This window comes from Ornithorhynchus anatinus, unplaced genomic scaffold, assembly GCF_004115215.2.
Source record: "Ornithorhynchus anatinus isolate Pmale09 unplaced genomic scaffold, mOrnAna1.pri.v4 scaffold_225_arrow_ctg1, whole genome shotgun sequence".
NCBI lineage: Eukaryota > Metazoa > Chordata > Mammalia > Monotremata > Ornithorhynchidae > Ornithorhynchus > Ornithorhynchus anatinus.
Genome location: NW_024396725.1, coordinates 755,929 through 783,368, shown reverse-complemented (window position 1 = coordinate 783,368; position 27,440 = coordinate 755,929). Strand labels below are relative to the sequence as shown.

The window sequence follows — 27,440 nt, the reverse complement described above, 5'->3', positions numbered from 1 at the left end:
TAACTCTAGTGTTTACTTATTTATTCATAATCAATTTCAGTACTCATATATATGTATTCTCATTTATGCCCTTGGACCATTCTAATGGGGAATGACAAAAAAAATTGCAACTGGATCCTAAATTCTCATAGGCAGAGATCGTAAAATTTCACGATTCTGTAATTTTCAAGAATATAATACAGAGCACCACACTAGGGGGGAGCTCCCGAAGTGATCCTACTATGTAACACTGGTGATTCCAGGCAACCTCTGGTTTGACAGCCTCTAACACATGGCCCTGGCTGCAAAATCCCCAGACTGGGAGGGCATTTTGGTTACTCCTCTTGGCATAAACTTGGTTCATTCTCAAAAGTAGGCACAGAACCCAGAGGAATGGAGCCATCTTTGAAAGTTTCCAGAGTGGAAACTGAGCTTGTGGAATCAGCTGTTATGGTACGCAAAGTCAAAGGTGTATGGCTGAACAGGTCTTTCCCCTAGCAGAATGCTTCCCTTGGCAGTTGTAGGATAAAAACTGACTCAACATAACAAAAAATCAGAATTTGGAAAACTGTAGCTATGATCAGCAGGAATCCCGAGGCTACCAAGCAGGCAAAAATGTCAGTCTTTAGGGAGTCCTGTGGGGAAGGTGGTTTCAGGTTTTTCTCTTCCAGAACTTCTAGAAGAAAATAAATAGAGAAGAGTTAGCCTTCTAGAGAAAATACTTGAGTTTCTCTAACTTGGACAGGGAATCCCTTTGAGGAAGGAAGCTTAAGGAGCCTGGAGAAGAGAAGTTTATGGAGCAGTGATTCGTCCCTGGGAAGGTCCCATCACTGCTTGCTGGAGTCCCAACGGCATTGGGAGAGAGTCTCATCTAGGAGGTAATGGAAAAGACTTATTGATACAAAATCCCTCTCCCTAACCCCATACTCCCTTCAGCTGTGGCCTAGGCCCCACCTTCTACCTGACAACACCCGAGAGACCTCAGGTCTTTTTACATTGATTCAGAGGAATGTGACCAGAACCAGCATGGACATTTCTACCTACTTCCAGCTCTAGATCTGTGCCCTTGCAGTGTGGGAAACATGTAATAATAATAATAATAATAATTATGGTATTTGCAAAGCATTGTTCTAAGGGCTGGGGTTGATACAAGGTAATCAGGTTGTCCCACATGGGGCTCACAGTCTTAATCCCCATTTTACAGATGAGGTAACTGAGGCATGGAGAAGTTAAGTGACTTGCGCAAAGTCACGCAGCTGATAACTGGCAGAGCTAGGATTAGAACCCATGACCTCTGACTCCCAAGCCCGTGCTCTTTTCACTAAACCATGCTGCTTCTCATTCTCATATGTCATTGTACCCTCAATGACCTAAGGCAGGGACCAATCTGCCAGCTGATCTGTAAGCAGGAAGAATACTTTTGGTAACCAGTCAATTTAACCACTGCTAAATTTGAGCCCTGGGCCCTGCTAATTTCTAAAATATTATTTTGGCTCCTTGAATTCAGAAACTTTAGCAAGGCCCCAAATAATTAAAAGCAATGCTTTCGATATTGTCAATACCACTTAGTACTCCTCTCAAACCCTATATATGGCCTTAGCTATAACAAAGAACCACAACAAAATCTGCCCCACTCATTTTGTAATAGAGATCTAGCCAAACCAAGGACTGTAGTCAGAGAAAAATACTGGCTTTCTTGCAGCTGATCCTACCCAGTACATTTATGTTGACAGGATCCAAAGGAAAGCTCAAATCAAGGGTGACCCCTAGAATGCAGACAGCAGTGGCTTCCTAAATCAAAACCTACAGCAAGATCTCCAAACCCAGCAAAGCAGAATTGCAATTTCCTTAGGCTAAATGGAAAGCTCACCCCATTTTTTACAGCTTATCTGTCATTTTCACCCCATGAAAATTCTGTCTGTGTGGAGGTACTTAGGGGAAGAAATCAGAGAAGGGGACAGGAGGATAAAAAAGGAAACATAATTTTTACCTTCAGGAGTTTTAACACATTCAAAGCGGATGGCATCATTTGTTGCAGCTAATTTTCACTGCTATAAAGTGAAACAGAAAATGGTAAATCAGAATAATCCTCAGCCATATTTTGTCATTACTACATGAGATGGTGAACATACACGCACAAATGTATATTGTCCAGTGGCATCTTCCCTTAGTAACTCTTACTTGGAAAGTCTCTGTCGGCTTCACCAGATTAAGGATAGATAAACTGATTGAAAAAGTCATTTGTCATTGAAGGATGCTGGTCGCCCTGTGAAAATGCTACAGAATATTTTCTTTTCCTGGAGCTGCTGTGAAGGCTCAGGGACAGGAGGTAAGCAATTCATGGATCAGGTCCAGGATAATGGCTATTCTTAAACCCCTGGTCTCTCTCTCTCTCCTGACCTCCTAAAGGTCTTCTCTCAGTGTGATCCCTCTGCCCCTACAAGGAAAAGAGTAGATGAAAGAGTCAGGGAGTCCAATATGCAGGGTGTGTTTTTCAAGCCCGTACATCATAAAAGGAAGGGTTTCTGAGAAGGTGATGAGGCCAGGGGGATTCTCAGGAAATCTCTCAAAATACTGAAGCACAATTCCTAAAAATCAGCCCCTCTGAAAAGATTAGAAAATCAGTGTCGATCAGCAAAGTTACGGAAGTAAGGAGGAATCTATGCAATGCACTACAAACTACAAGCATCATAAAGGCCCAAACAAACGTGTTGGATTTCAGAGCAGTTTTACACGTAATTACTAATGCAAAGCGGGAAGTTGCTATGTGCTAAAGCAAAACTCAAGTACAGAACACAGCAAAAGAAATGTAGAGCCACACAGAGTGGAGTGGAGTGTCCATTGTGCATGGGCATTCTGGCCCTGGTCCCATGTCTAGAAAGGATCTCACTGCCAAACCATCATTTTTTAATGTGAAGTGGAGCAAGATACATTATTTCTGCAAAGTAAGAATTGGGATTATGGGTAACTTCGAAAATTCATAACCATTATTGCTGCTGTTATAATCAGCATTACTCTTCTCTTTTCTATTATCATCAGTATTTCTGTCAGTACAAGGTTTGGCAAAACATAAACCCTAATGAGTAAGAATAATGATGATTTTTTTTAAGAGCATATTATGTGCCAAGCACTGTTCTAAGCACTGGGGGAGATACAAAGTAATCAGGTTGTCCCACCTGGGGCTCACAGTCTTAATGCCCAATTTACAGATGAGGTAACTGAGGTACAGAGAAGTTAAGTGACTTACCCAAAGTCACACAGCTGATAAGTGGCGGAGCCGGAATTAGAACCCACAACCTCTGACTCCCAAGCCCGGGCTCTTTCCACTAAGCAACCCTGCTTCTCCATAATAGAAATAGTTCCATAGGCACTGAAATCTCACAGCCCTACAGGGTGTTCCCTATCTGAAAATGTCATGCTGTTTCCTCAAAACTATCCTCAAGCAACTTGACTCAGAGACCCAATTTTACACCCCACAGACAAACTATGCATTCCACCTTTGAAATGGATATCGGTGCTGCCATTTTGGAGAAAAGCTTTCTGACAGTAATTTTGCCAAAGGATACAATGGAGTAGCAATTTTGGAAGAAAAGCAGTATGGCAGTCATTTTGAAGAGGCCTATGTAGTTGCTGTTTTTAAGAATGGCTTAATGGCTGCAATTCCTGGGAGAATTTAAGGAACTTTGGTCAGGGTCTACTCAGCTTAACTCCTGGAGATGGCCTGGCAGCCATTTATTAGATCATTTATTAGAGGCAGGCTGGTAGGAAGAATCGAAAGTTTTGCTCCCCTCCTGCTACTCTGCCAACCCATATGTCTCGAGGACAGGGTAAATGGTCCTGAAAAGCAAAAGAAAAAATGAGAATGAGAGGCTGAAGGGAGCTTTATTTCCTGGAAAGGAAAGCCTGGCCCTGGAGACTAGGCATTGAGGATGATGGATACCCCAGTCAATGTTGGGGTACCCTATATAATGATGTTGGTAATTATTAAGCGCTTACTATGTGCAGAGCACTGTTCTAAACCCTGGGGTAGATACATGGTAATCAGATTGTCCCACATGAGGCTCACAGTCTTAATCCCCGTTTTACAGATGAGGTAACTGAGGCACAGAGAAGTTAGGTAATAATAATAATAATAATGTTGGTATTTGTTAAGCGCTTACTATGTGCCGAGCACTGCTCTAAGCACTGGGGTAGATACATGGTAATCAGATTGTCCCACATGAGGCTCACAGTCTTAATCCCCGTTTTACAGATGAGGTAACTGAGGCACAGAGAAGTTAAGTGACTTGCCCACAGTCACACAGCCGACAAGTGGCAGAGCTGGGATTCGAACTCATGAGCCCTGACTCCAAAGCCCATGTTCTTTCCACTGAGCCACGCTGCTTCTCCATGAAGCTGCCCACAGTCACACAGCTGACAGGTGGCAGAGTCAGGATTCGAGCCCATGACCTCTGACTCCCAAGCTCGTGCTCTTTCCACTGAGCCACGCTGGGGAATATCGGAAAGAGAAGGAGAATGGGATGGGGCAGGCAGTTCCTAGCAGTAACACAAGAAATCAGGCATCTGGACATACACAACAATACATAGAACAAAAAAGGAGGATGAGATTGGGACACTTAAGAGCACATCAAAGAGGGATAACAGAGCTTCATTGCAGAATAGACAATCGCAACACCATCAAGAAAATTCCCAATATTGGCAGGAAAATCTCCCCGAGATGGTCATCCCTAGGCAGTCGTCCTTGCTGACCCAACCATGACTCTTTTGCAAGAACGCTGCAGCGTCCCAAACTGGGGCACCAGGAAATATTCAGACACGCCACAAGAACATCCATTTGGTCATATTTATTGAGTGCTGACTGTGTGCAGAGTACTGTACTGAGCTGATGCACAATTCGGCAACAAATAGAGACAATCTAGAAAATCTGGAACCGTCCAGACTGATGCCAGAGTTGTGGATGTCCTCCTGTGGGGCTCCCTGGGGAGCGACAAGGAGGGTTGGAGGGTTTGGGCCAGTGGTCTTTAGCGGCTCACCTCTACACTGGCTCAGGGACTCTGGCCAGCTGAGTAAACTGCATCGTTGTGCAGTTCTTGATGCAGTTCTGCTCCGTGGTTAGGGCACGGACCTGGGAGTCAAAAGGTCATGGGTTCTAATCCCACCTCTGCTGTGTGACCTTAGGCAAGTCACTTACTTCTCTGGGCCTCAGTTCCCACACCCGGAAAATGGGGATTAAGACTGTGGGCCCCACGTGGGGCAAGGACTGTGTCTAATCTGATTTGCTTGCATCCATCCAGTGCTTGGCATAGAGTAAGCACTTAACAAATCCCATGACTATTATTATTATTTCCCCACATCCCAGTGATGCTTAGGTCCTTCCCTCCCCAACTCAGCAGACATCCCTGTCTCCTGTGCCCCATCCCTGTGGGCTGGCTCTCTGCTGCCAGGTGAGCCAGATGGGATTCAGGTAGCTCAAACTGTAACAGGAATGCCTTGCCCTTCCATTCAGCCTTCCATTGCCACCCTCTGCTGGCTCCTCTTATCCACGAGTTGTATTTTTCAAGCCTACACAATGCAAGAGGAAGTAATTCTATGTAGGTGGTGCAGGGGATTCTCAGAAAATATCTCAAAATATTAAAGAGATATCTCAAAACATTAAAGAGAGAAGACCTTATACCTGAAAACTACCCCCTGAGTAAGCCAAAAACTGCCTCACTTCCATAACTTCAAAATAATAGAAAATCAGAGTTTATGATGTCTCAAGCTTGTATTGCCTTGCATAAATGTCCAAATGAAAGTGTTAGATTTCAGTGCAGTTGTGCAATTACTGTGAAGGTCAGAGGGTACAGATACTTTATGCTAAACCACAGCTCCTGCACAGAACCGTGGTAAAGAAAATTTAGATCTGTACAGAATTAGGTGAAGTGTCAGGTGTGCATGGGATTTTCAGCCACGGACCCATTTATCTGGATAGGATCTCACTGCCAAAGCGTTATTTTCAAATGTGAACTGGAGCGAGATATACTATTGTTTCAGAAGGAAAATTGGGATTGTGGGTAACCCTGAAAACCATATCCATTATTGCTGCTCTACTCAGCATTAGTCTTCTCATTTTTATCACTGCTATTTCTGTCACTAGTTAAGGGAATAGCCTTTTGCCAAGTATTGTGCTAATATGAATAGGACCAAGGACTTTGAACCCTCACCCCAATTTACACCCTGAAAATAAACCACATGCATCCCACCTTCAATAAGGGTATTGATGCAGCCATCTTTGAAATAAGGTACCTGAGAGTAATTTCTCAAAAGGGTACCTTCCATCACGTGGGCATCTGGGATGAAAAGGGACACGGAAGCCATTTGGAGAAGGGCTGGGAGATTGTCATCTTTTAAAGTTTCCTCTAGCTCCCTGGAGAGGACCTATTTTGCCTAACTGCTGGAGGTGATTCGGGATCCAGTGTAGGAGTATTTTTCAGAGGCCGCCTAGAAGGAGGAACCTGAAATTTAGCTCTTCTGCTATTGTACCAGTCCACACCTCCAGGGAACAGGGGATAAGGTCCTGGAAAATGGAGAAAGAATGAGATTGAGTGAGAAGCTGAAGGAGTTTCTCTCCTCTTTCCCTTGGAGTGGGAGGCCTGATCCAGAAAGCCAATGCAATATAAAGCCCCTTCCCATCATGTCTAGATTCACTCAGGACAGACTTGCATCCTCTGGGTGATCAAGGGGCTCAGCCTAACTCTGCTAAGGCACCTGACCTACACTCTCCAGGCAGCAGAAGAATAACTCTGAGCAGTCTAAGTGAAGACAGCAGAAATCACTTAGAGCTTAAATAAAGAGGAACAGAAACAGCACATTGAGTTCATAATGTTCAGAATATCAGGGTCCTCCTCACTACTAAGCCCAGACAAATTAGAGGAATACTCAGACTTGCTGCGGATGTCATTCTTTTTCAAACAAGAGGGCCCAGAGAGTCAAACCTTGTGGCCCAAAGACCTTGGGAGATCAGTAGATTAGGGGTCTGGAGGTCATTAAAAGTAAATGATTTTTACCTTCAGTAATGACTGTCACTGGAGAAAATCCTTCCCGAGAAGAGGAATGGAGTTTCTCCGGAATCAGAAAGGCTGAGCTATAGGGAAGAACTGCACTGCCTGGGAGAGGGGATTTTTTTAAAAAAAAATGATGGACAGATCTGTAATCGAACCTAAGGTGACGCTGTGATCTAATATATCACATGGGTATGATGAAAGCTTTTACGACCAGTGACTGTTGGCTCCTACTCAGGCCTCTATTCTTCCATTTGCTACCTTGGTAGTCTCAAATAAGTGGAAGTGTCCTGGAACCTCAGTATTATGGATAGCAGTGATTCTCTGGACAAACATGGCCAGTCAGTAGGTACCTCCAGGTGCATTTGCTTGGCCTCCCCAAGAAAGAGACCCAAGGATAGGAGTCCTGTGGTCCTATAAGCAGTCAATAAATATGATTGAGGAGAGGCAATCAATCAACTACTCAATCACTTGCACCCCGGGCTTTTTGTCTGGTGTTTCTCTACATCTGTGTTACAGAACAGCTGGGATGTTGTCATGTCTGCTTTCCTCACTCGAATGATGCACCAGGATCCAAGACCTGAGTGGAACAGGGCCTGGACTTGGGAGACAGAGTGGAAATTATTGGACTGAAAAAATAATTACAATTAGGGTAGTTGGGTGATGAGGGAATTCCGTTCCTTCTCTCCAATGCAACTCTTGTCTAACTTCCCCAAGACAGATATGTTCTCCACTGACTCTAGCGGTACTGGACAATAGGATTTTCCCAGGATCCCACTGGTCTGATCTTGACTTCTGGAGTTCCCCACTTGGAGAGTGTGAAGGAGGTTAATATCCTGGTCCCCAGACAAACTAGTGGAAGCCATGAAGAAGAGTAGTGAACTCTCTTTTCAGAAGTCAATGCTGCCATCTTCCCAAAGTCTTCCAGCTGTGGACACCCAAGATGCCTTCTGGGATATGGTATCTGGATGCCCCCTCCAACACCCATCTCCATTCTCTGTCTGGTTCATGTAATTATCAGTTCGAATGCACTGCTCTGAGTTTGAAACCGGGGAGCAGTAATTAGAGGAGAAGACTCAGTTTATTTCAACCGTTCATTCATCCAGTCGTATCTCCTCAAGAATAACAATGAAAGGACATTTCGTATCTCCAGAGAATCCTCAATGCTCTATCTGGTTTTTGAATAACAAGCCTCATAAAGGGTTGAATTTAATTATCATATAATAATAATGCAAGCACTTTGAAAACAAAATCTTGGGGAAACAATTGTAATTAACTTCTTTTTCAGGGCCCTGCAAAGAAGATGAATCCATTGGTGGACATTGGCTTTAAAGCACTCAATCAGCTTGCCCCCTCTTACCTTACCTCGCTAATTTGTAGTCCAAATACTTCTCTCCCTCTCTCTGAGCCACTCTCTGAGCCTCAATCCCATCTGTCTCAATGATGACTCCTTGCCTGTCTCCTTCTGACCTGGGATTCCCAGCACCTGCAGATATGACTGTCTTTCAAAATCCTCAAATCACATCTTCTCTAAGAGGTCTTCTCCAAGTAAGGCCTTTTCTCCTGCTCCATCACCCACCTGAATCCTCTGTGCATTCGGATCTGTACCATTGAAGTACTTGATATTCACCCCACCCTCATCCCCACAGCACTGATGTACATATTCATAATTTATATTAATGTTTGTCTTCCCCTCCAGACTGTGAGCTCCTTACGGGCAGGAAAAATGTTTGTTGACTCATAGATTGTGATCTCCATGATCATCGTGAATGTACCCCAGAGCTTTGTGGTATTTGTTAAACACTAAATGGAAGGGGAAACAGAAAATCAGTCCCCATTTTGAAGGTGAAGGAACTGGGTCATGGAGCAGTTAAGTGACTTTCCAAGGTCACACAAATGGGATTAGATCATTCTCTACCAAGAATTTACCATGTGCAAAACACAGTAGTAATTGTTCAATAATAACCATTAACTGATGCATTTTTTGGTGAAAGGTTAATGGGGATCATGAGAAGCGGCATGGCGTAGTGGATAGAGCACAGGCCTGGGAGTCAGAAGGTCATGAGTTCTCGACCCGGCCCCACCACTTGTTTGCTGTGTGAACCTGGGCACCGTGCCTCAGTTACCTCATTTGTAAAATGAGGATTTGAGGCTGTGAGCCCCTATTCGGACATGTATTGTGTCTAACCCAATTTATTTGTATCCACCCCGGTACATAGAACAGTGCTTGCCACATAGGAAGAGCTTAACAAATACCACAGCTATTATTATTATCATGTGGGAAGTGGCCATCCCAGGTTTGCTTACTGGCTTCCTACTTCATTCATCCTAGGTCTCTTACAAGTCCTGCGAGTTGTCACTGGGGGCTTCTTAGGCCCAAGGTGGAAACTTTATCATAAGTCTGTTCTCTCACATTCCATACCTCCCCTAATGTACCTGGATCCTTCTCACCCATAAAACCACGGGGCAAAATTGACTGCTATGGATATGCTGCTGTTGGGGCAGAGCTCTTTCTCTTTGGAGAAATGGAAAAACCAATAGTTTGAATATTTACTACCGTTAATGCCAGTCTGAATTTTCAATCCACAAATATTTTCAAACAAAGCAGTTTCTCTGGCATCCACAAGTCTCAAGCCTGTAAATTTGGTAGTCATTAAAAAGAAATCTCCAGTATGATTTTAGGATTGTGGATCTCTGTAGCTTTTCCACCAACTTGTGATGACAGATGTCCTTCCTTCCCCACCTCAGTAGGAATAAGGGGCTCCCTGGTCCAGGAGAGAGGAGTGAAGTATCCCTCAATCTCTCACTTAATACCAGACCACCCCCCACAGATAAAAAAAGTAGGCCAGCAGGAGGAGGGGGCCAGTCTTCACCAAGCTTCCCCTCCATCTCTTTCTCCTCCACCTCTGTTTTTGTTTCCCTCTATCTCGTTCTGGTTTTCGCTCACTCATTTGTCAGGCACAGGGGAAGGTGGCAGGTGGTGGCGATGAGCTCTGCAGTTATAGCAGCAGGCCTGGTAGAGGGTACAGGGGGAAATGAAAGGTGAAAGACAAGGGTGGGGAACATGTGGGAGGTAAAGGAAAAGGACCAGGAAAGTTGAAAGCCACAAATTCCCTGGGAGAGAGGGGACTCAAATGGACTCTAATGGGGTTGGAGCAGGACTTTTTGTAACTGAACAGGAAAGGGGGTTGAACACGTAACTTCTAGAGGAGGGACCCTTTAAAAATAGGGGCAGTATCAAAGTCATAGATGGCTTTTCAGCTAAGGGTTGGAGTCTCCTGTGGGAAATGACAGGTGAAACTCAGTCTGGTCAAAAACACTTTGGGCCTGAGAGCGTACATGAAGGAGTTGATTCTAATGCTTGTGGCTTTTTCAGCCCCTCACACTCCCTGTACCAGCTGTGTTCTTCCTGTCCATGTTAGCCAGCTCTTTTCAGATTCCTCTCAGTCCATTTGCTGCACGGGCCACTCTGAGAGATTCTTCAGTCAGAAAGCTTCGCCAGAGCTTCAGCAGGAAATTTGCAATTTGCTCCCCAGCCCTGCACTAAGGTTCGGGGAAGGCTGTGCTGAAGAAGGTGGGAGTCAGGTAAATTCAATACTGTTATAAATTCAACCTGCAAGAACTTTATTAATAATAAAAATGATGGTATTTGTTAAGTGCTTATTCAGCAAGCACGGTTCTAAGTGCTGGGGTAAATACAAGCTAATCAAGTTGTCCCACGTGGGGCTCACAGTCTTAATCTTGAGAAGCAGTGTAGCTCAGTGGAAAGAGAGCAGGCTTGGGAGTCAGAGGTCATGGGTTCGAATCCCAGCTCTGCCACTTGGCAGCTGTGTGATTGTGGGCAAGTCACTTAGCTTCTCTATGCCTCAGTTACCTCATCAGTCAAATGGGGATGAAGACTGTGAGCCTCACATGGGACAAGCTGCTTACCCAGTATCTACCCCAGTGCTTAGAACAGTGCTCTGCACATAGTAAGTGCTTAACAAATGCCAACATAATAATAATAATAATAATAAATTCCCATCTTACAGATGAGGGAACTGAAGCTCAGAGAAGTTACGCGACTTGCCCAAAGTCACACAGCTGACAAGTGGCGGAGCTGGGATTAGAACCCCCAGCCTCTGACTCCCAAGCCCATGCTCTTTCCACTAAGCCAGGCTGCTTCTCAAATGACTTTATTAGTCACTTGTCCTATCCAGCCTTGCTTAATTGATCAACCTCCTTGCTGACCTCTCAGCCTCCTGTCTCTCCCAACTCCAATCCATATTGCACTCTGCTTCCAGGATCAACGTTCTACAAAAAGATCCAGGACACTCTTTTCTACTCCTCAAGAAACCTGAGTGGTTACCCATCTACTTCTGCATCAACCAAAAACTCCTCATCACTGCCATCAAAGCACTCGATCATTTTGCCCCCTCCTACCTCATCTAGCTTTCTCTCCAACTGAAACCCAGGTTGCACGCTTCACTTCTCTACTGCTACCCTTCTCACTGTCCCTCGATCTCATCTGTCTCCCTGCCGACTCCTTGCCTACGTCCTGCCTCCGGCCTCGAATGCCCCCCTCTTCAAATCCAACAGGCAATGACTTTCCCCACTTCAAAGCCTTGTTGAAGGCCCATTCTCCTCCAAGAGACCTTCCCTAACTAAGTCCTTCTTTCCTCTTCTCTCACTCTCTTCTGCCTTGCCATGATGTGTTCCCTTTGTTCACCCCCCAATCCCAGCCCAGAGCACTTATGGACATATATGTAATTTATTTATTTATATTAACGTCTTTTTCCCCCTCTACACTGTAAGCTCGTTGTGGGCGGGGAGTGGTATTCGTACATTACTATATTATACTCCCTCAGGTGGTTAGTACAGTGCTCTGCACCCATTAAGCCCCCAGTGAATACGATTGAATAAGCAAATTGTTGTTTTTGTTGATGACGATGATTGTCATGAGCCCCGACTGAGATCTTGAGATCCTTGCCCTGCCTCGTCTCCCCCAGAGTGCTAAAGACTCGCCTCAGCCAGACTTCTCCTCCCCTGGGATGGGATCCAAGCCTACATCTCAACCAGCCCCTGGAATGAGATCCAAGGATTCCCATCATCTCCAATTTATGTCATGAGCTCCGACTGAGATCCTTGCTCTGCCTGGCCTTCCCCTCCAGCTGCTAAGAGTTCCTCTCACCCAGGCTTCTGCTTCCCTGAGGTGAGATCCAAGGATTCATCTCACCCAGACCCTGGGATAAAATTCAAGGATATACCTCACCCGTGGAGCAGCCCTAATTAACCGGGAGCTCCTACTGGGTCGGGCACTTGCTAACCAGTTCAAAGGGACACCAAACCACCACTGAATACAGCAGAAAGTTTTCATTCCATTCTTGGTCTTATTAGAAGGGGTAGAATGCATGCAAACATACTCATCCTACTTAAGTAGACATAGCTACCCATCTGACTGTTTGCCCCAAGTGTTCCCGGGCACCACAGTAGGCATCTCAGTGCATTTCTTAGGTGGTTTTGCCACAACCCGGGGACCAGTTCTTTCCCACTTTTATCAGTTGTTTGGGGGCCAGGGAGGATTTGCAGTGGAGGGTCCTGATTCTCTCCTTCAGTTGCATGCTCTCTCAAACTCATTTCCAGGTGAAGCCAGGGGAAATGGCTACTTCTCCCCCTGAGGATTCAACCAGCAGTCTTTCTCCTGCTCAACAGCAGGGCAATTCAGCCCCTCCTCAAACTCCTCTGCAGGACAGTTCTCTTTCTCCTTAAATCCCTCAGCAATTGAAGTCCTCCTCAGACTTCTCAGTGAGACAATTCAGTTTCTCCTCAAACTCCTCTGCAGGACAATTCTCTTTCTCCTTAAATTGCTCAGCAATTGAAGTCCTCCTCAGACTTCTCAGCGAGACAATTCAGTTTTTCCTTAAATTCCTCCTTTGATAGTGTTGCTCACGGGGTCAAAGAGCAGTTCCTTATGAAATGGCTTCTGTGTTACAGGGTGGATTCACTCTTGTTCACCACAGTGATGATGGCATTTATGGGTTCCCTATTAAAGTTGTATGAAAATGTCAACAAACTACAATTTATTGGGAGGATGTTTCCCTGGGACGCTTACCTGAAAATGTGAGTATGTTCATGAACTGATAGTAACATCTGCACACCTCCTGGGTGTGTGATACTGCAGCACTTGTGTATATTTGTACATATTTGTTACTCTATTTTGTTAATGATGTGTATATATGTGTGATTCTATTTATCTATTTTGATGGTATTGATGCCTGTCTACTTGTTTTCTTTTGTTGTCTGTCTTCCCCTTCTAGACTGTGAGCCCGTTGCTGGATAGGGATAATAATAATAATAATGATAATAATGTTGGTATTTGTTAAGTGCTTACTATGTACAGAGCACTGTTCTAAGCACTGGGGTAGATACAGGGTAATCAGGTTGTCCCACATGAGGCTCACAGTTAATCCCCATTTTACAGATGAGGTAACCGGGGCCCAGAGAAGTTAACTGACTTGCGCAGTCACACAGCTGACAAGTAGTAGAGCCAGGATTCGAACCCCTGACCTCTGACTCCCAAGCCCGGGCTCTTTCCACTGAGCCACACTGCTTGTCTCTATCTGTTGCCGAATTGTACTTTCCAAGGGCTTAATACAGTGCTGTGCACACCGTAAGTGTTCAATACCTACGATTGAATGGATGAATGAATGAATGAATATACTGCAGCCCCGGGGACATCCCTGGTTCCACCCACAGCTCAGCTCTTCGAGGAGCCAACCCTGGGTGTGTAGTGTGCATCTGACACTCTGTCCCTCAGGGTCACACATGACAACAGATACTCCTTTGCCCCAACGGGTCTGGGGACTTGAAGAGTAGGAATGTAGAAAAAGGGATGGAAACAAATGTAAACTGTAGGTGAGCCAGATTGGAAGGGGTTTGCTTGGCTTCGGGGTCTTTGCTGCTTCTGTTCTGGAAAAGGCATTCAGGGTCCCAGCCTGACTACCAAGGGGGCTCGGGTGGCTGAGGACCCCTTTCCCTGAAAGGCCCCACCCCCCACCATCTAGGGGTTCTGGGGAGAGCCACCTGTCTACGAGTCATCAGAAATTTAGGGGCACATGCAGCCGGGGGAAAAACACAGAACGGACAATCAGGAGATCCGACTTTAATTATCAGCCCTGCCTCTGGCCTACTGTGTAACCTTGGGTAAGTCACTAAACCCTCCGGGCTTCAGGTTCCTCATATGTAAAATGGAGGAAGTAGATCCCTGCTCTCAGTCCCTCTTGGACTGGGTGGACTTTTTGTGAAGTGGCATGATTCTGATCTCATTTCGTGCCTTCCACAGAAAGAGTAGAGTATTTATTGAGGACCAAACGGGTTTAACACCCTGTATTGAGTGCCTGGAAACATACAAAACAAGCATCTGACACATTCTTTGCTCACGTGGAGCTCATTCTTCAATGGAAGAGACAGATATAAAAATATTTACAAATGGAATAATCAAAATTGAAAGTATAATACACAAATGTGCTGATAGTAGCAGTCATAATAGCATTTATTAAGTTCTTGCTGAATGCAGTCCACTGTCTACATTCCCTGCAAGTGCACTCTACTTGGTGAACAGGAATAAATCGATCCAGAAGTGCTGGAGATGGCAGATGGGCTGGTACCCCTCAAGGCACAGAGTAAGTATTCAGTCAATACCGTCATCCCCCAGCCTGGGGACAAAACCTTGGAGTTCTCTTGGTGGGCTGGAAAAGAGAACTAGGGACCATTCTAGGTAGAGAGTCATTGTAGCCAACTCTGAGCACCACAAGCCCAGAACATGGGGGCGGCAGGGTGTTATCATGCTGCCAGCCCTTCAGGGATATGGAAAGAGTCCTTCCTCTGTCTTTTTCTTCATTTTCATTGACCAAGGAGAGAAGGAGTGTGACAGGAAAATGAGGTTGAGGGGTGGAGGGAGTGCGGGGCGGGAAGCAGCGTTAGGGAGGGGAACGGCACACCAGATAGAGGAAATGAAAGATAAAGAAAATGAGGAACATTTCTCAGCCTCACATCCCAGGAACTGGAGCTTTTTTTCCTCTGTAAAACAATAGCTTTCTCACAGTCTCTTTGTGTATTGGGTTTTCTGTCTGTTTCTTTATCCTCCCTCTGATTCTCTCTTTGCATCTCTCTATCCCTGTTCTTTCTCCCTTTATTGCTCACTCTTTCTTTGTGTTTCCTGCCTCTGTTTCTCCCTCCATGCTCTCTCTTTATCATTCTATCTGACTCTCTATATCTCTTTTCTTCTTTTTCCTTTCTCCCCATTTCTGTCTCTGGACTCTTTTATCCTCTCTATTTCTCTGCCTTTTTTCTCCTTTTCTATCTCTGACTCTTTCTGTGGCTCTCTTTGGCTCTCTGTCTCTGAGTCTTCTACTGTTTCTATTTTTATCTCTTTCTCCCTCTCACTTTCTTTCTGCTCCTGCCTCTCCATAATTCTCTCTATTGCCCTCTCTCTCTGCTCTTGTCTTTCTTTCCCTCTCCCCATCTGTTTCTATTGCTTTCTCACACTACCTCTTTCCTTCTGTAATTCATTCTGCTTTGTTTTATTTTTCTCTTTCTTCTTCTCATTCTCCCATTCTCTCCATCTTTCTCGCGTACTTCTTCTCTTGCTCTCTCCTTGTTATCTTTTTCTCCCCCCCCCCCTTCACAGAGTAGCAGAATGCTTTCCTTTGACACAACACACTTACGATCTGCATCATTGTCAGATTCAGTCTTCAGGGAAAACTGTCAAGTTTAGGAATGACCAATGTAGGTTGTCTCGACTGAATGTCCTCAAAACGTCCCCCAGGGCCACGGTAAGGATCGATAAGGTGCTACCCAATAAAGACAACCTGTCACCTTAATCCAGTGGATTTCAATGGGAGAGCAGGAGCCACCCCTGGCACCCTAGTAGGGATCCAGGTTACACTCAGGAGACCCCCTTTCCCAGAACGTTCTCACCGTCCTGTCACTGTAGATGATCAAGAAAGGACTGATGACCGAGAAGGTGAATGTTAACTCTATGTGGCTGTTGACCAGCAAAAGAGATTTCTCTCTCATATTCACTAAAACGCTCAGCATGATTGCCTGCTTCCCATACAGGAGGACATAGAAGGTGACCAGGACAATGATTCTTTTGGCAATCTGACCTCAGGCATCGCTCTGGGAGAGCCTCAGGGCCCGTGGAGGTGCCGGACTTACCGGTGGTGTCTGTACAGGACAAACACCATGTAGCCACAGGCCACGCTCCTGAGCCCCACGAAGAACAGATCCCGGAAGGAAATCACAGCCGCCACGGCCAGGGTAGCCGCGGGACTGGCATTGATGGTCGAGCAGTATTTGAGGTCCAGTATGAGCCGGATGCTGCTGCTGTTCTGGGGGCCGATCATGTAGATCAGCGCATTAGCAGCTACTAACATATTGATGACGAAGGAGAGGAGACAGAAGGGGAGGATGCACTTGGGTAATTTGGCTTTGACCCCTGCCTACCGGGAGGTGCCAGCTGATGGTGACGGCCTGGAAGATGCTCAGGAGGCAGGTGGTGCAGATGGCAAGGCCCCGGGCCACTCAGTAGAAGTATAAGAGGATTTTGCATCCAACGATATCTAAGAAGTTTCTCTACCCTCAAGCTGACATGGCCTCGGGGATTCCACTGGTGAGGAGGATGATGGCATTGGCGAAGGCCAGATGAGCTAGGATCAGGTCAGATGAGCTGGGGTTATGGATGGCAGGGACCACACGGATATAAAATAGGGGGAGGAAGATGTTCACTGAAACCCTGAGGCTGATCTGTAATCGAATTGCGATCCGAAAGGAGAGCTCAGTGCCATCCATTGCCTAGAATTTTCTGACAGGTTTCTGATCACCCTAGAACAAGGAAGGAGACATGAGACGGGGAGTAAAACAGAGAGGCGGAGAGAGAGGAACAAGAAGAGGGAGATACCAAGGGGGTTGGACAGAAAAATAAATGGGGAAAGGGATAGACAGAAAGTAGGGGAGGAGAAAAAGGAGATAAGGAGATGAAAAGAGGAAAAGGGAGAGAAAACTGAGAAAAATATGGGGAAAAGAGAGAGAGGAATAAGCTAAAGATAGAAAAGGAGAGAAAGAGGGAAAGAGGAAGACAAGGTGAAGAGGGAGAAGCAGAAAATAGGAAAAAGGAGAAAGAAGGGGAGAGAACATTTTTCCACGTTCAGTGAAAAATTTCTGCCTCCCTTATAGACAGTTGCACCAACCTTGTTAAATTCTCAGGCCTCTGTTCTACTCCTTGGCCCAAGCCACTGCTCGTGCCATGATGGACAATGATGAGAAAAGGAATCTTTCCTGCAAATTGTCTGAAAAATCAGCAAAGCCCAGTCTCATGAAACCTCAGTCTCATAAAATTCTTATTAAAAAATTAATAATAATAATAATGATACAGCTTTGTAAATATCATAACTAAAGTAAACAAGGGAATAATGGAGTTTAGAGGAGTAAGCGTTTGTGAGTCGAGGGAGGAGAAGGGAGGAGGGAGCAGAAGACCTGGGGAAGAGACTAACCTGGTCTCTCTTGCTGCCTAATTGGTATGAAGTGGATTAATGACATGGTACTGGCGTAGGATAAAGAGGAGATATCTGAGAACAGGGCCCATCAGGATATCAGCAGTGGCTTCCTGGGTCAGATCAATGTTTCCTTCCTTTCCTTCCTTCCTTCCTTGCTGTTCTGGTTCCAACGGGCCTTGAAGGAGCTGTGGTGCGGTTTCCCACATTCATTTATTCATTCATCCATTCATTCAATCATATTTATTGAGCGTTTACTGTGTGCAGAGGACTATAAGAAGTGCTTAGAAAGTACAATTGGGCAACACATAGAGGTAATCCCTACCCAACAACGGGATCCCAGTCTAGAAGGGGGAGATAGACAACAAAACAAAACAAGTAGACAGGCATCAATAGCATCAAAATAGATAAAAAGAATTATAGATATATACACATCATTAATAAAATAAATAGAATAATAAATATGTACATATATACACAAGTGCTGTGAGGCGGGGTGGGGAGTAGAGCAGAAGGAGGGAGTAGAGGTGATGGAGAAGGGAGTAGGAGTGGAGGAAAAGGGGGCTCAGTCTGGGAAGGTCTCCTTCATTGAATTCATTCTTTCATTCATTCAATAGCATTCATTGAGCTCCTACTATGTGCATAGCACTGTGCTAAGCGCTTAGAATGATCAATTAGGCAACATATAGAGACAATCCCTGTCCAATGACTGGCTCACAGTATAATCGTGGGGGACAGACAGCAGAGCCAAACAGAACGAAATAAAAACAAGGCAACATTATCACGATAAATAGAATCAAGGGGTTGTACAACTCATTAACAAAATGAATAGGGTAATAAATGATATATAGAAATGAGCACAGTGCTGAGTGGAGGGGAAGGGGGGAGGGGAAGAGGAGGGTGGGGTGGGGAGGGGAGGAGAGAGGGAGCAGAGGGAAAGAGGGCTCAGCTGAGGAGAGGTGAAGGGGGAAGGGGGAGGAGCAGAGGGTGGAGGGGGAGCAGAGGGAAAAGGGGGAGCTCAGCCTGGGAAGGCCTCTTGGAGGAGGTGAGCTCTCAGTAGGGCTTTGAAGAGGGGAAGAGAGTTAGTTTGGTGGACATGAGGAGGGAGGGCATTCCAGTTCTGCAGTAGGATGTAGGCCAGGGGTCGACAGCGGGACAGGTGTGAACGGGGCACCGTGAGGAGGTGAGCAGCAAAGGAGCGGAGTGGAGGGGGTGGGCAGTAGAAATGGAGAAGGGAGGTGAGGTAGGAGGGGGCAAGGTGATGGAGAGCTTTGAAGCCAATATTGAGGAGTTTTTGTTTCACGCTGAGGTTGATAGGCAATCACTGGAGGTTTCTAAGGAAGGGAGTGACATGCCCAGAGCCTTTCTGTAAGAAGATGATCCAGGCAGCTGAATGAAGAATAGACTGGAGTGGGGAGAGACAGGAGGAAGGGAGATCTAAGAAGAGGCTGACACAATAATCCAGTCGTGTTATTATGAGAGCTTGTACCAGCACGATAGCAGTTTGGATGGTGAGGAAAAGGTGTATCTTGAAGATACTGTGAAGGTGCGACTGGCAGGTGTTGGGGACGAATTGGATGTGTGGGGTGAATGAGTGAGCTGAGTCAAGGCGACACCAAAGTTGCAGGCATGTGAGACGGGAAGGATGGTGGAGTCGTCCACAGTGACAGGGATGTCAGGGAGAGGACAGGGCTTGGGAGGGAAGATAAGGAGCTCAGTTTTAGATATGTTGAGTTTTAGGTGGCGGGCAGACATCCAGATGGATATGTCTTGGAGGCAGGAGGAGATTGGAGCCTGCAAGGTGGGGGAGAGAACAGGGTAGGAGATGTAGATTTGGGTGTCATCTGCATAGGGATGATAGTTGAAGCCGAGGGAGCGAATGAGTTCACCAAGGTAGTGAGTACAGATGGAGAACAGAAGAGGGCCAAGAACTCTCAGTAAGGCTTTGAAGTGGGGGAAGAGAGCTAGTTTGGCAGATGTGAGGAAGGAGGGCATTCCCAGCCAGAGGTAAGACGTGGGCCAGGGGTAGATGGAGGGACAGGTGAGAACGAGGGACAGTGAGGAGGTTAGTGGCAGAAGAGCGGAGTGTGCGGGCTGGGCTGTAGAAGGAAAGAAGGGAGATGAGGTAAGAGGGGATAAAGTGATGGAGAGCTTTGAAGCCAATAGTGAGGAGTTTTTGCTTTACACGGAAGGTTGATTGGCAATCATTGGAGATTTTTGAGAAAGGAGATAACATGTCCAGAGCTTTTCTGTAAAAACACCATAGGGAAGGTGTCTGCCAACTCTTTGTATTGTACTCTCCCAAGTACTCGCTACGGTACTCCTTGACAGTAAGCAATCAATAAATAAATACCATTAATTGACTGATTTTTTGACTAGACATCAATCCCTTACTCTAATGTCCTCAGCCTTCCCCTTCAATGATCCATTAGGAGCCAAGGAATCTGAGCCAGAGCTACAGGACACAGTTCTATCCACCTGTGGGCACCTCGAGTTCCTCCTATTTGGGGGGCTGGGGCATCTCCCTGCAGCCCGTGATAGACTCTGTCCATACTCTGTGTCTGAGGGGAAGTGGACAAGGAAACAGAGACTAGGGCCATTGGGTATTTGATTGAATCCAAAACAGAACTCCTCATCTTCTCATTCAAATTCTGCTTTCCCCTGTCTTTCTCATGACTGTAGGTGACATGCCTTCCCTCCCTGACTCTCAAGCCCATAACCTTAGCATTTCCTCGATTCATTCCTCTAATTTGGCCCACAAAGTCAATCTGTCACCAAATCCTAGTGGCTCCACATTCATATCAAGGCTAAAATGTACATTTTCCTCTCCATCCAAACTACAATGCCGCTGATCTGATGACATATTATTCCTTCCCTACTGGCATCAGCCTCCTTGTTGAACACCCTGCCTCCTGTTTATCCCCACTCCAGTGCGTATTTCATTCTACTTCCCAGATTATTTCTCTTAGAAATGTTTAGTCCACATCTCCCCACTCCAGGGGTTCCCTGTCTACCTCTGCATCAAACAGAAACTTCAACTGAAGCTTTAAAGCACCCAATTAGCTCCACCCTCATAATAATAATAATAATAATAATGATATTTGTTAAGCTCTTACTATGTGCTAAGCACTGTTCTAAGTTCTGGGGTAGATACAAGTTAATCAGGTTGGACACAGTCCCTATTCCACATGGGACTCACAGTATAAACTGTCATTTGACAGATGAGGTAACTGAGGGTCAGAAAAGTTAAGTGACTTGTCCAAGGTCATTCAGTAGACATGTGGTGGAGCTGGGATACCTTATCTATGGTTTCCTCCTACACTTCATTCTCATAATGCCAACCTGCTTGCTGTACCTCAGTGTTATCTGTCTTGCCCCCAAATCTGACCACATCCTCCCTCTGGCCAGAAACTCCCTCCCTCTTCACATACAAGAGATCACCTCTCTTCCCACCTTTAAAGCCTTATTTAACTCTCATCTCTTTTTAGATCTCCCCCAACTAAACCCTCATCTCCTCTACTCTCTCTTCATTCTGCATCACCTATGTACTTAGATCTGATCCCTTTAAGCACTTATTATTCACCCCACCCTCTGCCCCACAGCATTTAAGTACTTGCCATAATTTATTTCATTGAATATCTGTCTCCTGCTATACACTGTAAGATCCTTTCTATTTGTTTTTGTTTCTTTTTAGTGGTACTTGTCAAGTTCTTACTATGTCCCAGGCACTGTACTAGGCTCTGGGTTAGACACAAGTTAATTGGTTTGGACACAGTTCATGTCCCACATGGGACTCACATTATTAAACGACATTTTACAGATGAGGTAACTGAGGCACAGAGAAGTTAAGTGACTTGTTCGAGGTCACACAGCATTTAGGCAGGGAATAGGTCTACCAACTCTGTTGTATTGTACTCTCCTGAGCATTTAGTACAGTGCTATGTACACAGAAGGTGCTAAATAAGCACCATTGATTGACTGGTTGATAGGTTCAGAGTGAACACACTAAGCATGCTCAATAACCTTCAGGCCACAGCTGGGACTTTAATTCTACCAGGAAGGCCCTTCACCCCCCACACCACCACATGAGTTAGGATACCCCTGCTAGGTTCACCCCACTCTGTGCCGAGCTCTGAGAGAAGGGTACAGCTCTGTCATGGGACATTATCACACTTCAGGATGATGGGGGAAGGGGTCAGGGTCTGTATACTCTGTGATATGACACCAGTGATGAGGGAAGAAATAGAGGCGGAAGGGTTAGAAGAGAGGGGAGAGTTGAGAAATGGAAAGGGAGATGGAATGGCTGGAGGGAGAGGTGGATACAGACAGGACAAACAGGGCACTGACCTTCGCTCCTGTGATTTGTGCTTCCCCCACAGCCAGTGGTCCTACCGAGGCCTAGTGGGGATCTCTTTCGTGGTGCTGTCTCTGCCCGTGGTCCCCGTCCTGCCCCTATGGGAAGTGGAATCGCTGGAGGGTGGCTCTGGGAGAACAGGGACCTGCTTCTCCCTGGACTCTGCCACTGTACCCACGCAGCCCTGGGAGACATAGGTGCAGAAGAAGAGAGGGGGAACTCTGTGGCCCAGAGAAGTGTGTGCTCTGGAGCGGACAGCCGCTATCACTCTTCCCCAGTCTGCCCTGCCAGCCACCACATGAGAACCATTCTGGGTTCTGGTCTGAGCCCGCAAAGTTCCTATGGAAAGTCCAGAACCTGCAATGACAGAGAGATGGCTTTATCCTACTCACTCATCTTCATCACTTGTGCTGGCTGGTGGGGTATTTCGCAGGCAGTCAGACTCTGGCTGAGGCAGCATTTATTCATTCATTCAATAGTATTTACTGAGTGCTTACTATGTGCAGAGCACTGTACTAAGCGCTTGGAATGTACAAATCGGTAACAGATACAGTCCCTGCTCTTTGACGGGCTTACAGTCTAATCGGGGGAGACAGACAGACAAGAAAAATAGCAATAGCATCTATCAGTCACTGTACTCATCTTTCCCCTCCCTCAGGAAATGATTAGTGTGTGCTTGAATGAGTGAAACGTTGAGCACTAATCTGCTCTGAAACTCCGACCAGGACATCTCTGGAAATGCCCGACTCCCCTCCCTGCTGCCCACCAATCCGGGCCAAGATGAGCTCAGATCTCCCTCTGCAATTACCTACCACTAATTGACCCTCAGAGATGCCCATAGAGAGACATGGCAGCATCAGTGTCATATTCTGTAGCACCGGGGATATCCCAGCTCCCACCTACAACCCAACCCTGACAGGAGCCAAGCCTAGATCTCTAGTGTGAGTCTGACACTCTCCCCATCAGGGTGACACATGGCTTCAGATATGCCAGTTCAGGGGTACCTAAGTACCACAGACGACAGCATACCATAAACCCCATAGCAGGAGAGAGATTGGAGCTTGTAATTGGAGGTGGGAGTCATCTGCATAGAATTGGTAACTAAAATCCAGTGAACAGATGAAATCCCTGGTTGCATTTAGAATGAAGGAGAGGGAAACCCAGGTCCCTGGCTTTGTGGGACTCCCCTGGTCATGGAGTGAGAAGCGGAAGGGGAGTCAGTGCTTGATAATGAAGGGAAACAGGCCTGGGAATCAGATGGACCTGGTTCTAATCCCAGTTCCGCTGTCTGCTGTGTGACCTTGGGCAAGTCATTTCCCTTCCTCTGTGCCTCAGTTCCCTCATCTGTAAAATGGGGATAAAGGCTGTGAGGCCCTTGAGGGACCATGGGCTGTGTCCAACCTGATTACCTTGTATCTACCCCAGCACTTAGAACAGTACCTGGCACATAGTAAGTTCTTAACAAATGTCATAATAAAAATACTGAGGTTTGGGGAGAGAGGAGGAAAACCAGGAGAGGACTGTGCTAGGGAAACGAAAGGAGTCTAGTGTTTCCAGGACTCCAAAGGAGTGACCAAGCAATCCATCAGTCAACCAATGGTATTTACTGAGCACTTCCTATGCGAAGAACACTGTACTAAGCCCTTGAGAAAGTACAATACAATAGAGATTGGAGACATGATCCCTGCCCTCGAGGAACATACAGTCTACAGGGGAACACAGATTTTAAAATAATTTACCAAAAGGGGAAATGGCAATGGAGAGCAGAAGAGGACCAAGAACTGATCCTTGAGGAACTCCAACAGTTAGAGGATGGGAGGGGGAGGAGGAGCCTGCGAAGGAGACCGAGAATGACCGGCCAGAGAGATAAGAGGAGAACTAGCAGAGGACGGAGTCTGTGAAGCCAAGGCGAGATAAGGTGTGGCGGAGAAGGGGATGGTCGACAGTGTCAAAGACAGCTGAGAGGTCAAGGAGGATTAGAATGGAATAGGAGCCATTGGATTTGGCTTTTCTAGTGCTATCCTTCTCACTGTACCTCAATCTCACCTATCTCACGGCTGCCCTTTCAAACACATCCTGCCTCTGGACTGGAAGGTCCTTCCACTCCATATCCTACATATTCTACCCTCCCCACCTTCAGACCCTTATTGAAGATACATCTCCTCCAAGAGGCCTTCCCTGCCTATGCCCTCCTTTCCTCTTTTCCCACTTCCCTTGGTGCCACCCTGATCTCTCTCTTTACACCCCCTCCCTCAGCCCACAGCCCTTAATCACTTATCCATAATTTATTGATGTATATCAATGTCTGTCTCCCCATCTAATAATAACAATAGTAATGTTGGTATTTGTTAGGGGCTTACTATGTGCAGAGCACTGTTCTAAGTGCTGGGGTAGATATAGAGTAATCAGGTTGACCCACGTGAGGCTCACAGTAAATCTCCATTTTACAGATGAGGTAACTGAGGCACAGAGAAGTTAAGTGACTTGCCCACAGTCACACAGCTGACAAGTGGCAGAGCCCGGAGTCGAACCCATGACCTCTGACTCCGAAGCCCAGGCTCTTTCCACTGAGCCACGCTCCTTCCCCAGCGTCTTCTCTCTAGACTCTGAGCTTTTTGTGGGAGGGGGATGTTCAAACAACTCTGTTGTAGTGTCCTTTCCCAAGTGCTTAGTATCGTGCTCTGAACATAGTAAATGCTCAGGAAATAACAACTTATTGATTGATTGGATTGAAATGAGGAGAGGCAGAGTCTGGGCTGTCAGCAGGAGGCTGATGCAGGAGTCAAGACAGGATAAGATGAGTATTAGAGCATGGGTGTCATTTGTGTACAGAGGGATTGAAGGGGCCGTGCACGGAGCATTCTGGGTTGGGCTGGGGTTTGCCAGGTTGTGAATGTGTATGGAAAGAATCCAGGCTGATCTCATTCAGGCCACTGGGGCCACGTATCTGACAATTCTGGTACCATTTGGGTGGCTGTTTTATGTAGCTCCAACTCAGCTGGACATATTTGCTACCTATCACCAGCTACACAGCACAAATCTTCTGGCACATTCGTATGCCTCTTTCATTACTTCGGCTCCACCACTGTCATGTCATCTCCAACTCCACCTTCCTCAGACATGACTCCTTCCCCTGCCACAACCCCTCCAGATTTTCTGAAACCCAAACCTCTGCTCAACCCTTCCCCATTCAGTTCCGATCCAGTTCATGCTTCTCAAGACAGCAGAGCCTAAGTAGAGTGACGCATGTTTAACAAACACAACATGTTGGACAAGCTTAAGATTTTGGAGTGCAGAGCCAACACAAGGTCTTCCACTGGGTTGTGGATAAATCACCCCTCTGTCCCCAGCTGCCCCACTTGAAAGGGCTCCTGAAAATTCAAATCCCACAGTCAATTAAGCCATAATGGAGGACCCACCTTTTCTACCACCTTAAACGTGAGAGAGGCGAAATGCCATATGCCTGTCCTTCTCATCTCTCCTCTGCCGGCCCCATGGCTCACCAGTACAACCCAAAGGGAGACATCATCATCTCCCTTCCTCCTGCACAGATCTGGAGGATGTGATAACACCTTCCCAGTGCCCAATCCCCTTCCCCTCATTTCCCATCCTACCTGGACGGTGGGGCAGTTGAAGAGGTCGTGTCGCCCTCCACCTGTAAATTTGGGAGAGAACAAAGGAGATCTGAGCTAATGCTGCTCTGTCCAAAGAGCATTTTCCAGTGAAAGCAGGAGCCCCTCGATTCTACATCTTCCACCTGGGGAACTTTATCGAGTCTCAGCCGAGGGCACACCGTTGCCCACTGATGGCCCCCCAAGCCCTGTTCTGTTGTGGAACACATGACATTATGATGTCACCAGTCTCCGGGGCTGGGGCCCTTGCCTGGGGTGAAGCCGTTCAGAGCACAATTTCCTGTGCTAAGAAAAATGTCATTATGGGTCATGAGCATAGATGAGCATAGAACAGAGCCAACCTGACTCTTGCCACCTACTCTCCAGAATCAATCTTTCACCTGCAGCTTGAGAGAAATGAGTGAGTAGAAAAAAAAATCCAAAAACAACTCAGCTAAAGTTTTATGGTCTTGCGTTTTACTCCCAATTTTTTTCTTTTCATGGCTGAAAAAGAGTATACTGCACACCTGATATTTTACTGGGTAAAGCTCCATTAATTCAAGCTTATGGAGGCAGTTTCCCTTTTCATTCTACAAATTCAGGTTTACTATTTGTCCTTGTAATAGTCCTGTCTCCTGTAAACCAGTTCCACAACAGTCAGATAGAGATAATTGCTTTATTAAGTGATTAAACCTTGGTCACAGCTTGAGTGAATTCATCTGAAAAGTAGATCTACACTGTTCTTCCTAGTCCATTTCTCCCTATTCTCTCAGTTTTTCTGGCCCTTCTTCTTCACCCCTGAATAGCCTTCCTTTCTCCCCAGTTCCTGAAAATTCTTTCTGTGCTAAATTTATTTTGGCGAGAATTTGTCGTGCTGATCCAACAGTCAATCAGTGGTATTTACTGAGCACTTACTTTGTGCGGAGCACTATACTAAGACCTTGGGAGAGTACAGTAGAGTTCATAACCACATTCCCTACCCACAGTGGGTTTACATTCTATAGCGGACAACAGACAGTATAAAAGAATAATTTATAATACATAATTTTAGATAGGTAAGTAAGTGGTTTGGGGTTGTGGGTGGGATGAATATCAAATGCCCAAAGGTCAAAAAAACCAAGTGCGTAGATAACACTGGAAGGAGAGGGAACTGGAGAAAAGAGGCCTTTATCAGGGAAGGTCTCATGGAGGATCTGAATGAGTTGACCTTGCTTTGGCCACTCTCCAACCTCTTCCACACCCAGCAATCTTCACCCCCCAGAGTTAAAAAGATGAGTAGGGTCAAAGGCAGGGAAGCAATGCTTGGGGGAGAAGAGAGGTTTAGGGGGTGGGGGTTATTTAAGAAAGAGAGAGTTGGGGAAGGGAGAAAGTTGGAGAAAACCCAAGGTTAGTGGGGGGCGGGATTTTGGATGATGGGGAGCATAGAGGAGGGGTGCCTTAGAGAAGTTGGGCATGCAGAGATGGAGAGGAAGCTCGGTGATGATGAAGAAAGCTCTTTCTCCTCCACCTCTGCCTTCCTCTTACCCCATTCCACTCTGGATTCAACTCCCTAATGTGTCAAGCCCAGGGAAAGGGGGCAGAAGGCAGTGATGAGCTCAAAAAGTGATGGTTGCAGGACTGGTAGAGAGGGAAATGGAAGGTGAGTGATGGGGGGGCGGTGTATATGATGTAGGGAGAGAAGTCAGGAAAGCTGAAAGCCACAGAATTCCTGGGAGAGACAAGACTCACATGGACTCCAGTGGGGTTGTGATGGGACCTTTACATACCTGGACAGGAAAGGGGTTGAACACATAACTTCAGAGGCTTCTAGAGGAGGACTCTCCTATGATGGAGGAAGATCTGGCTTCCTTCCCATCAGCCCAACTAATGTGCTGCAACAGCTCTATAAATCATTCATTCATTAATATTTATTGAGCACTTACTA

At 46.2% G+C, this 27,440-nt stretch overlaps 1 long non-coding RNA gene and 1 pseudogene across 1 annotated transcript; both read right to left on the bottom strand.

The window, feature by feature from the left end:
* Positions 1–25,729, bottom strand: LOC114808797. The gene is made up of 3 exons (XR_003756567.2): positions 25,520–25,729; positions 1,970–2,030; positions 1–655 (listed from the first exon to the last, which is right to left on the bottom strand). It is a non-coding gene; the product is annotated as an uncharacterized LOC114808797 (long non-coding RNA).
* Positions 15,924–16,850, bottom strand: ORNANAV1R-PS3484 (vomeronasal 1 receptor ornAnaV1R-ps3484 pseudogene; annotated as a pseudogene).
* Positions 25,730–27,440: the final 1,711 nt, after the last annotated feature.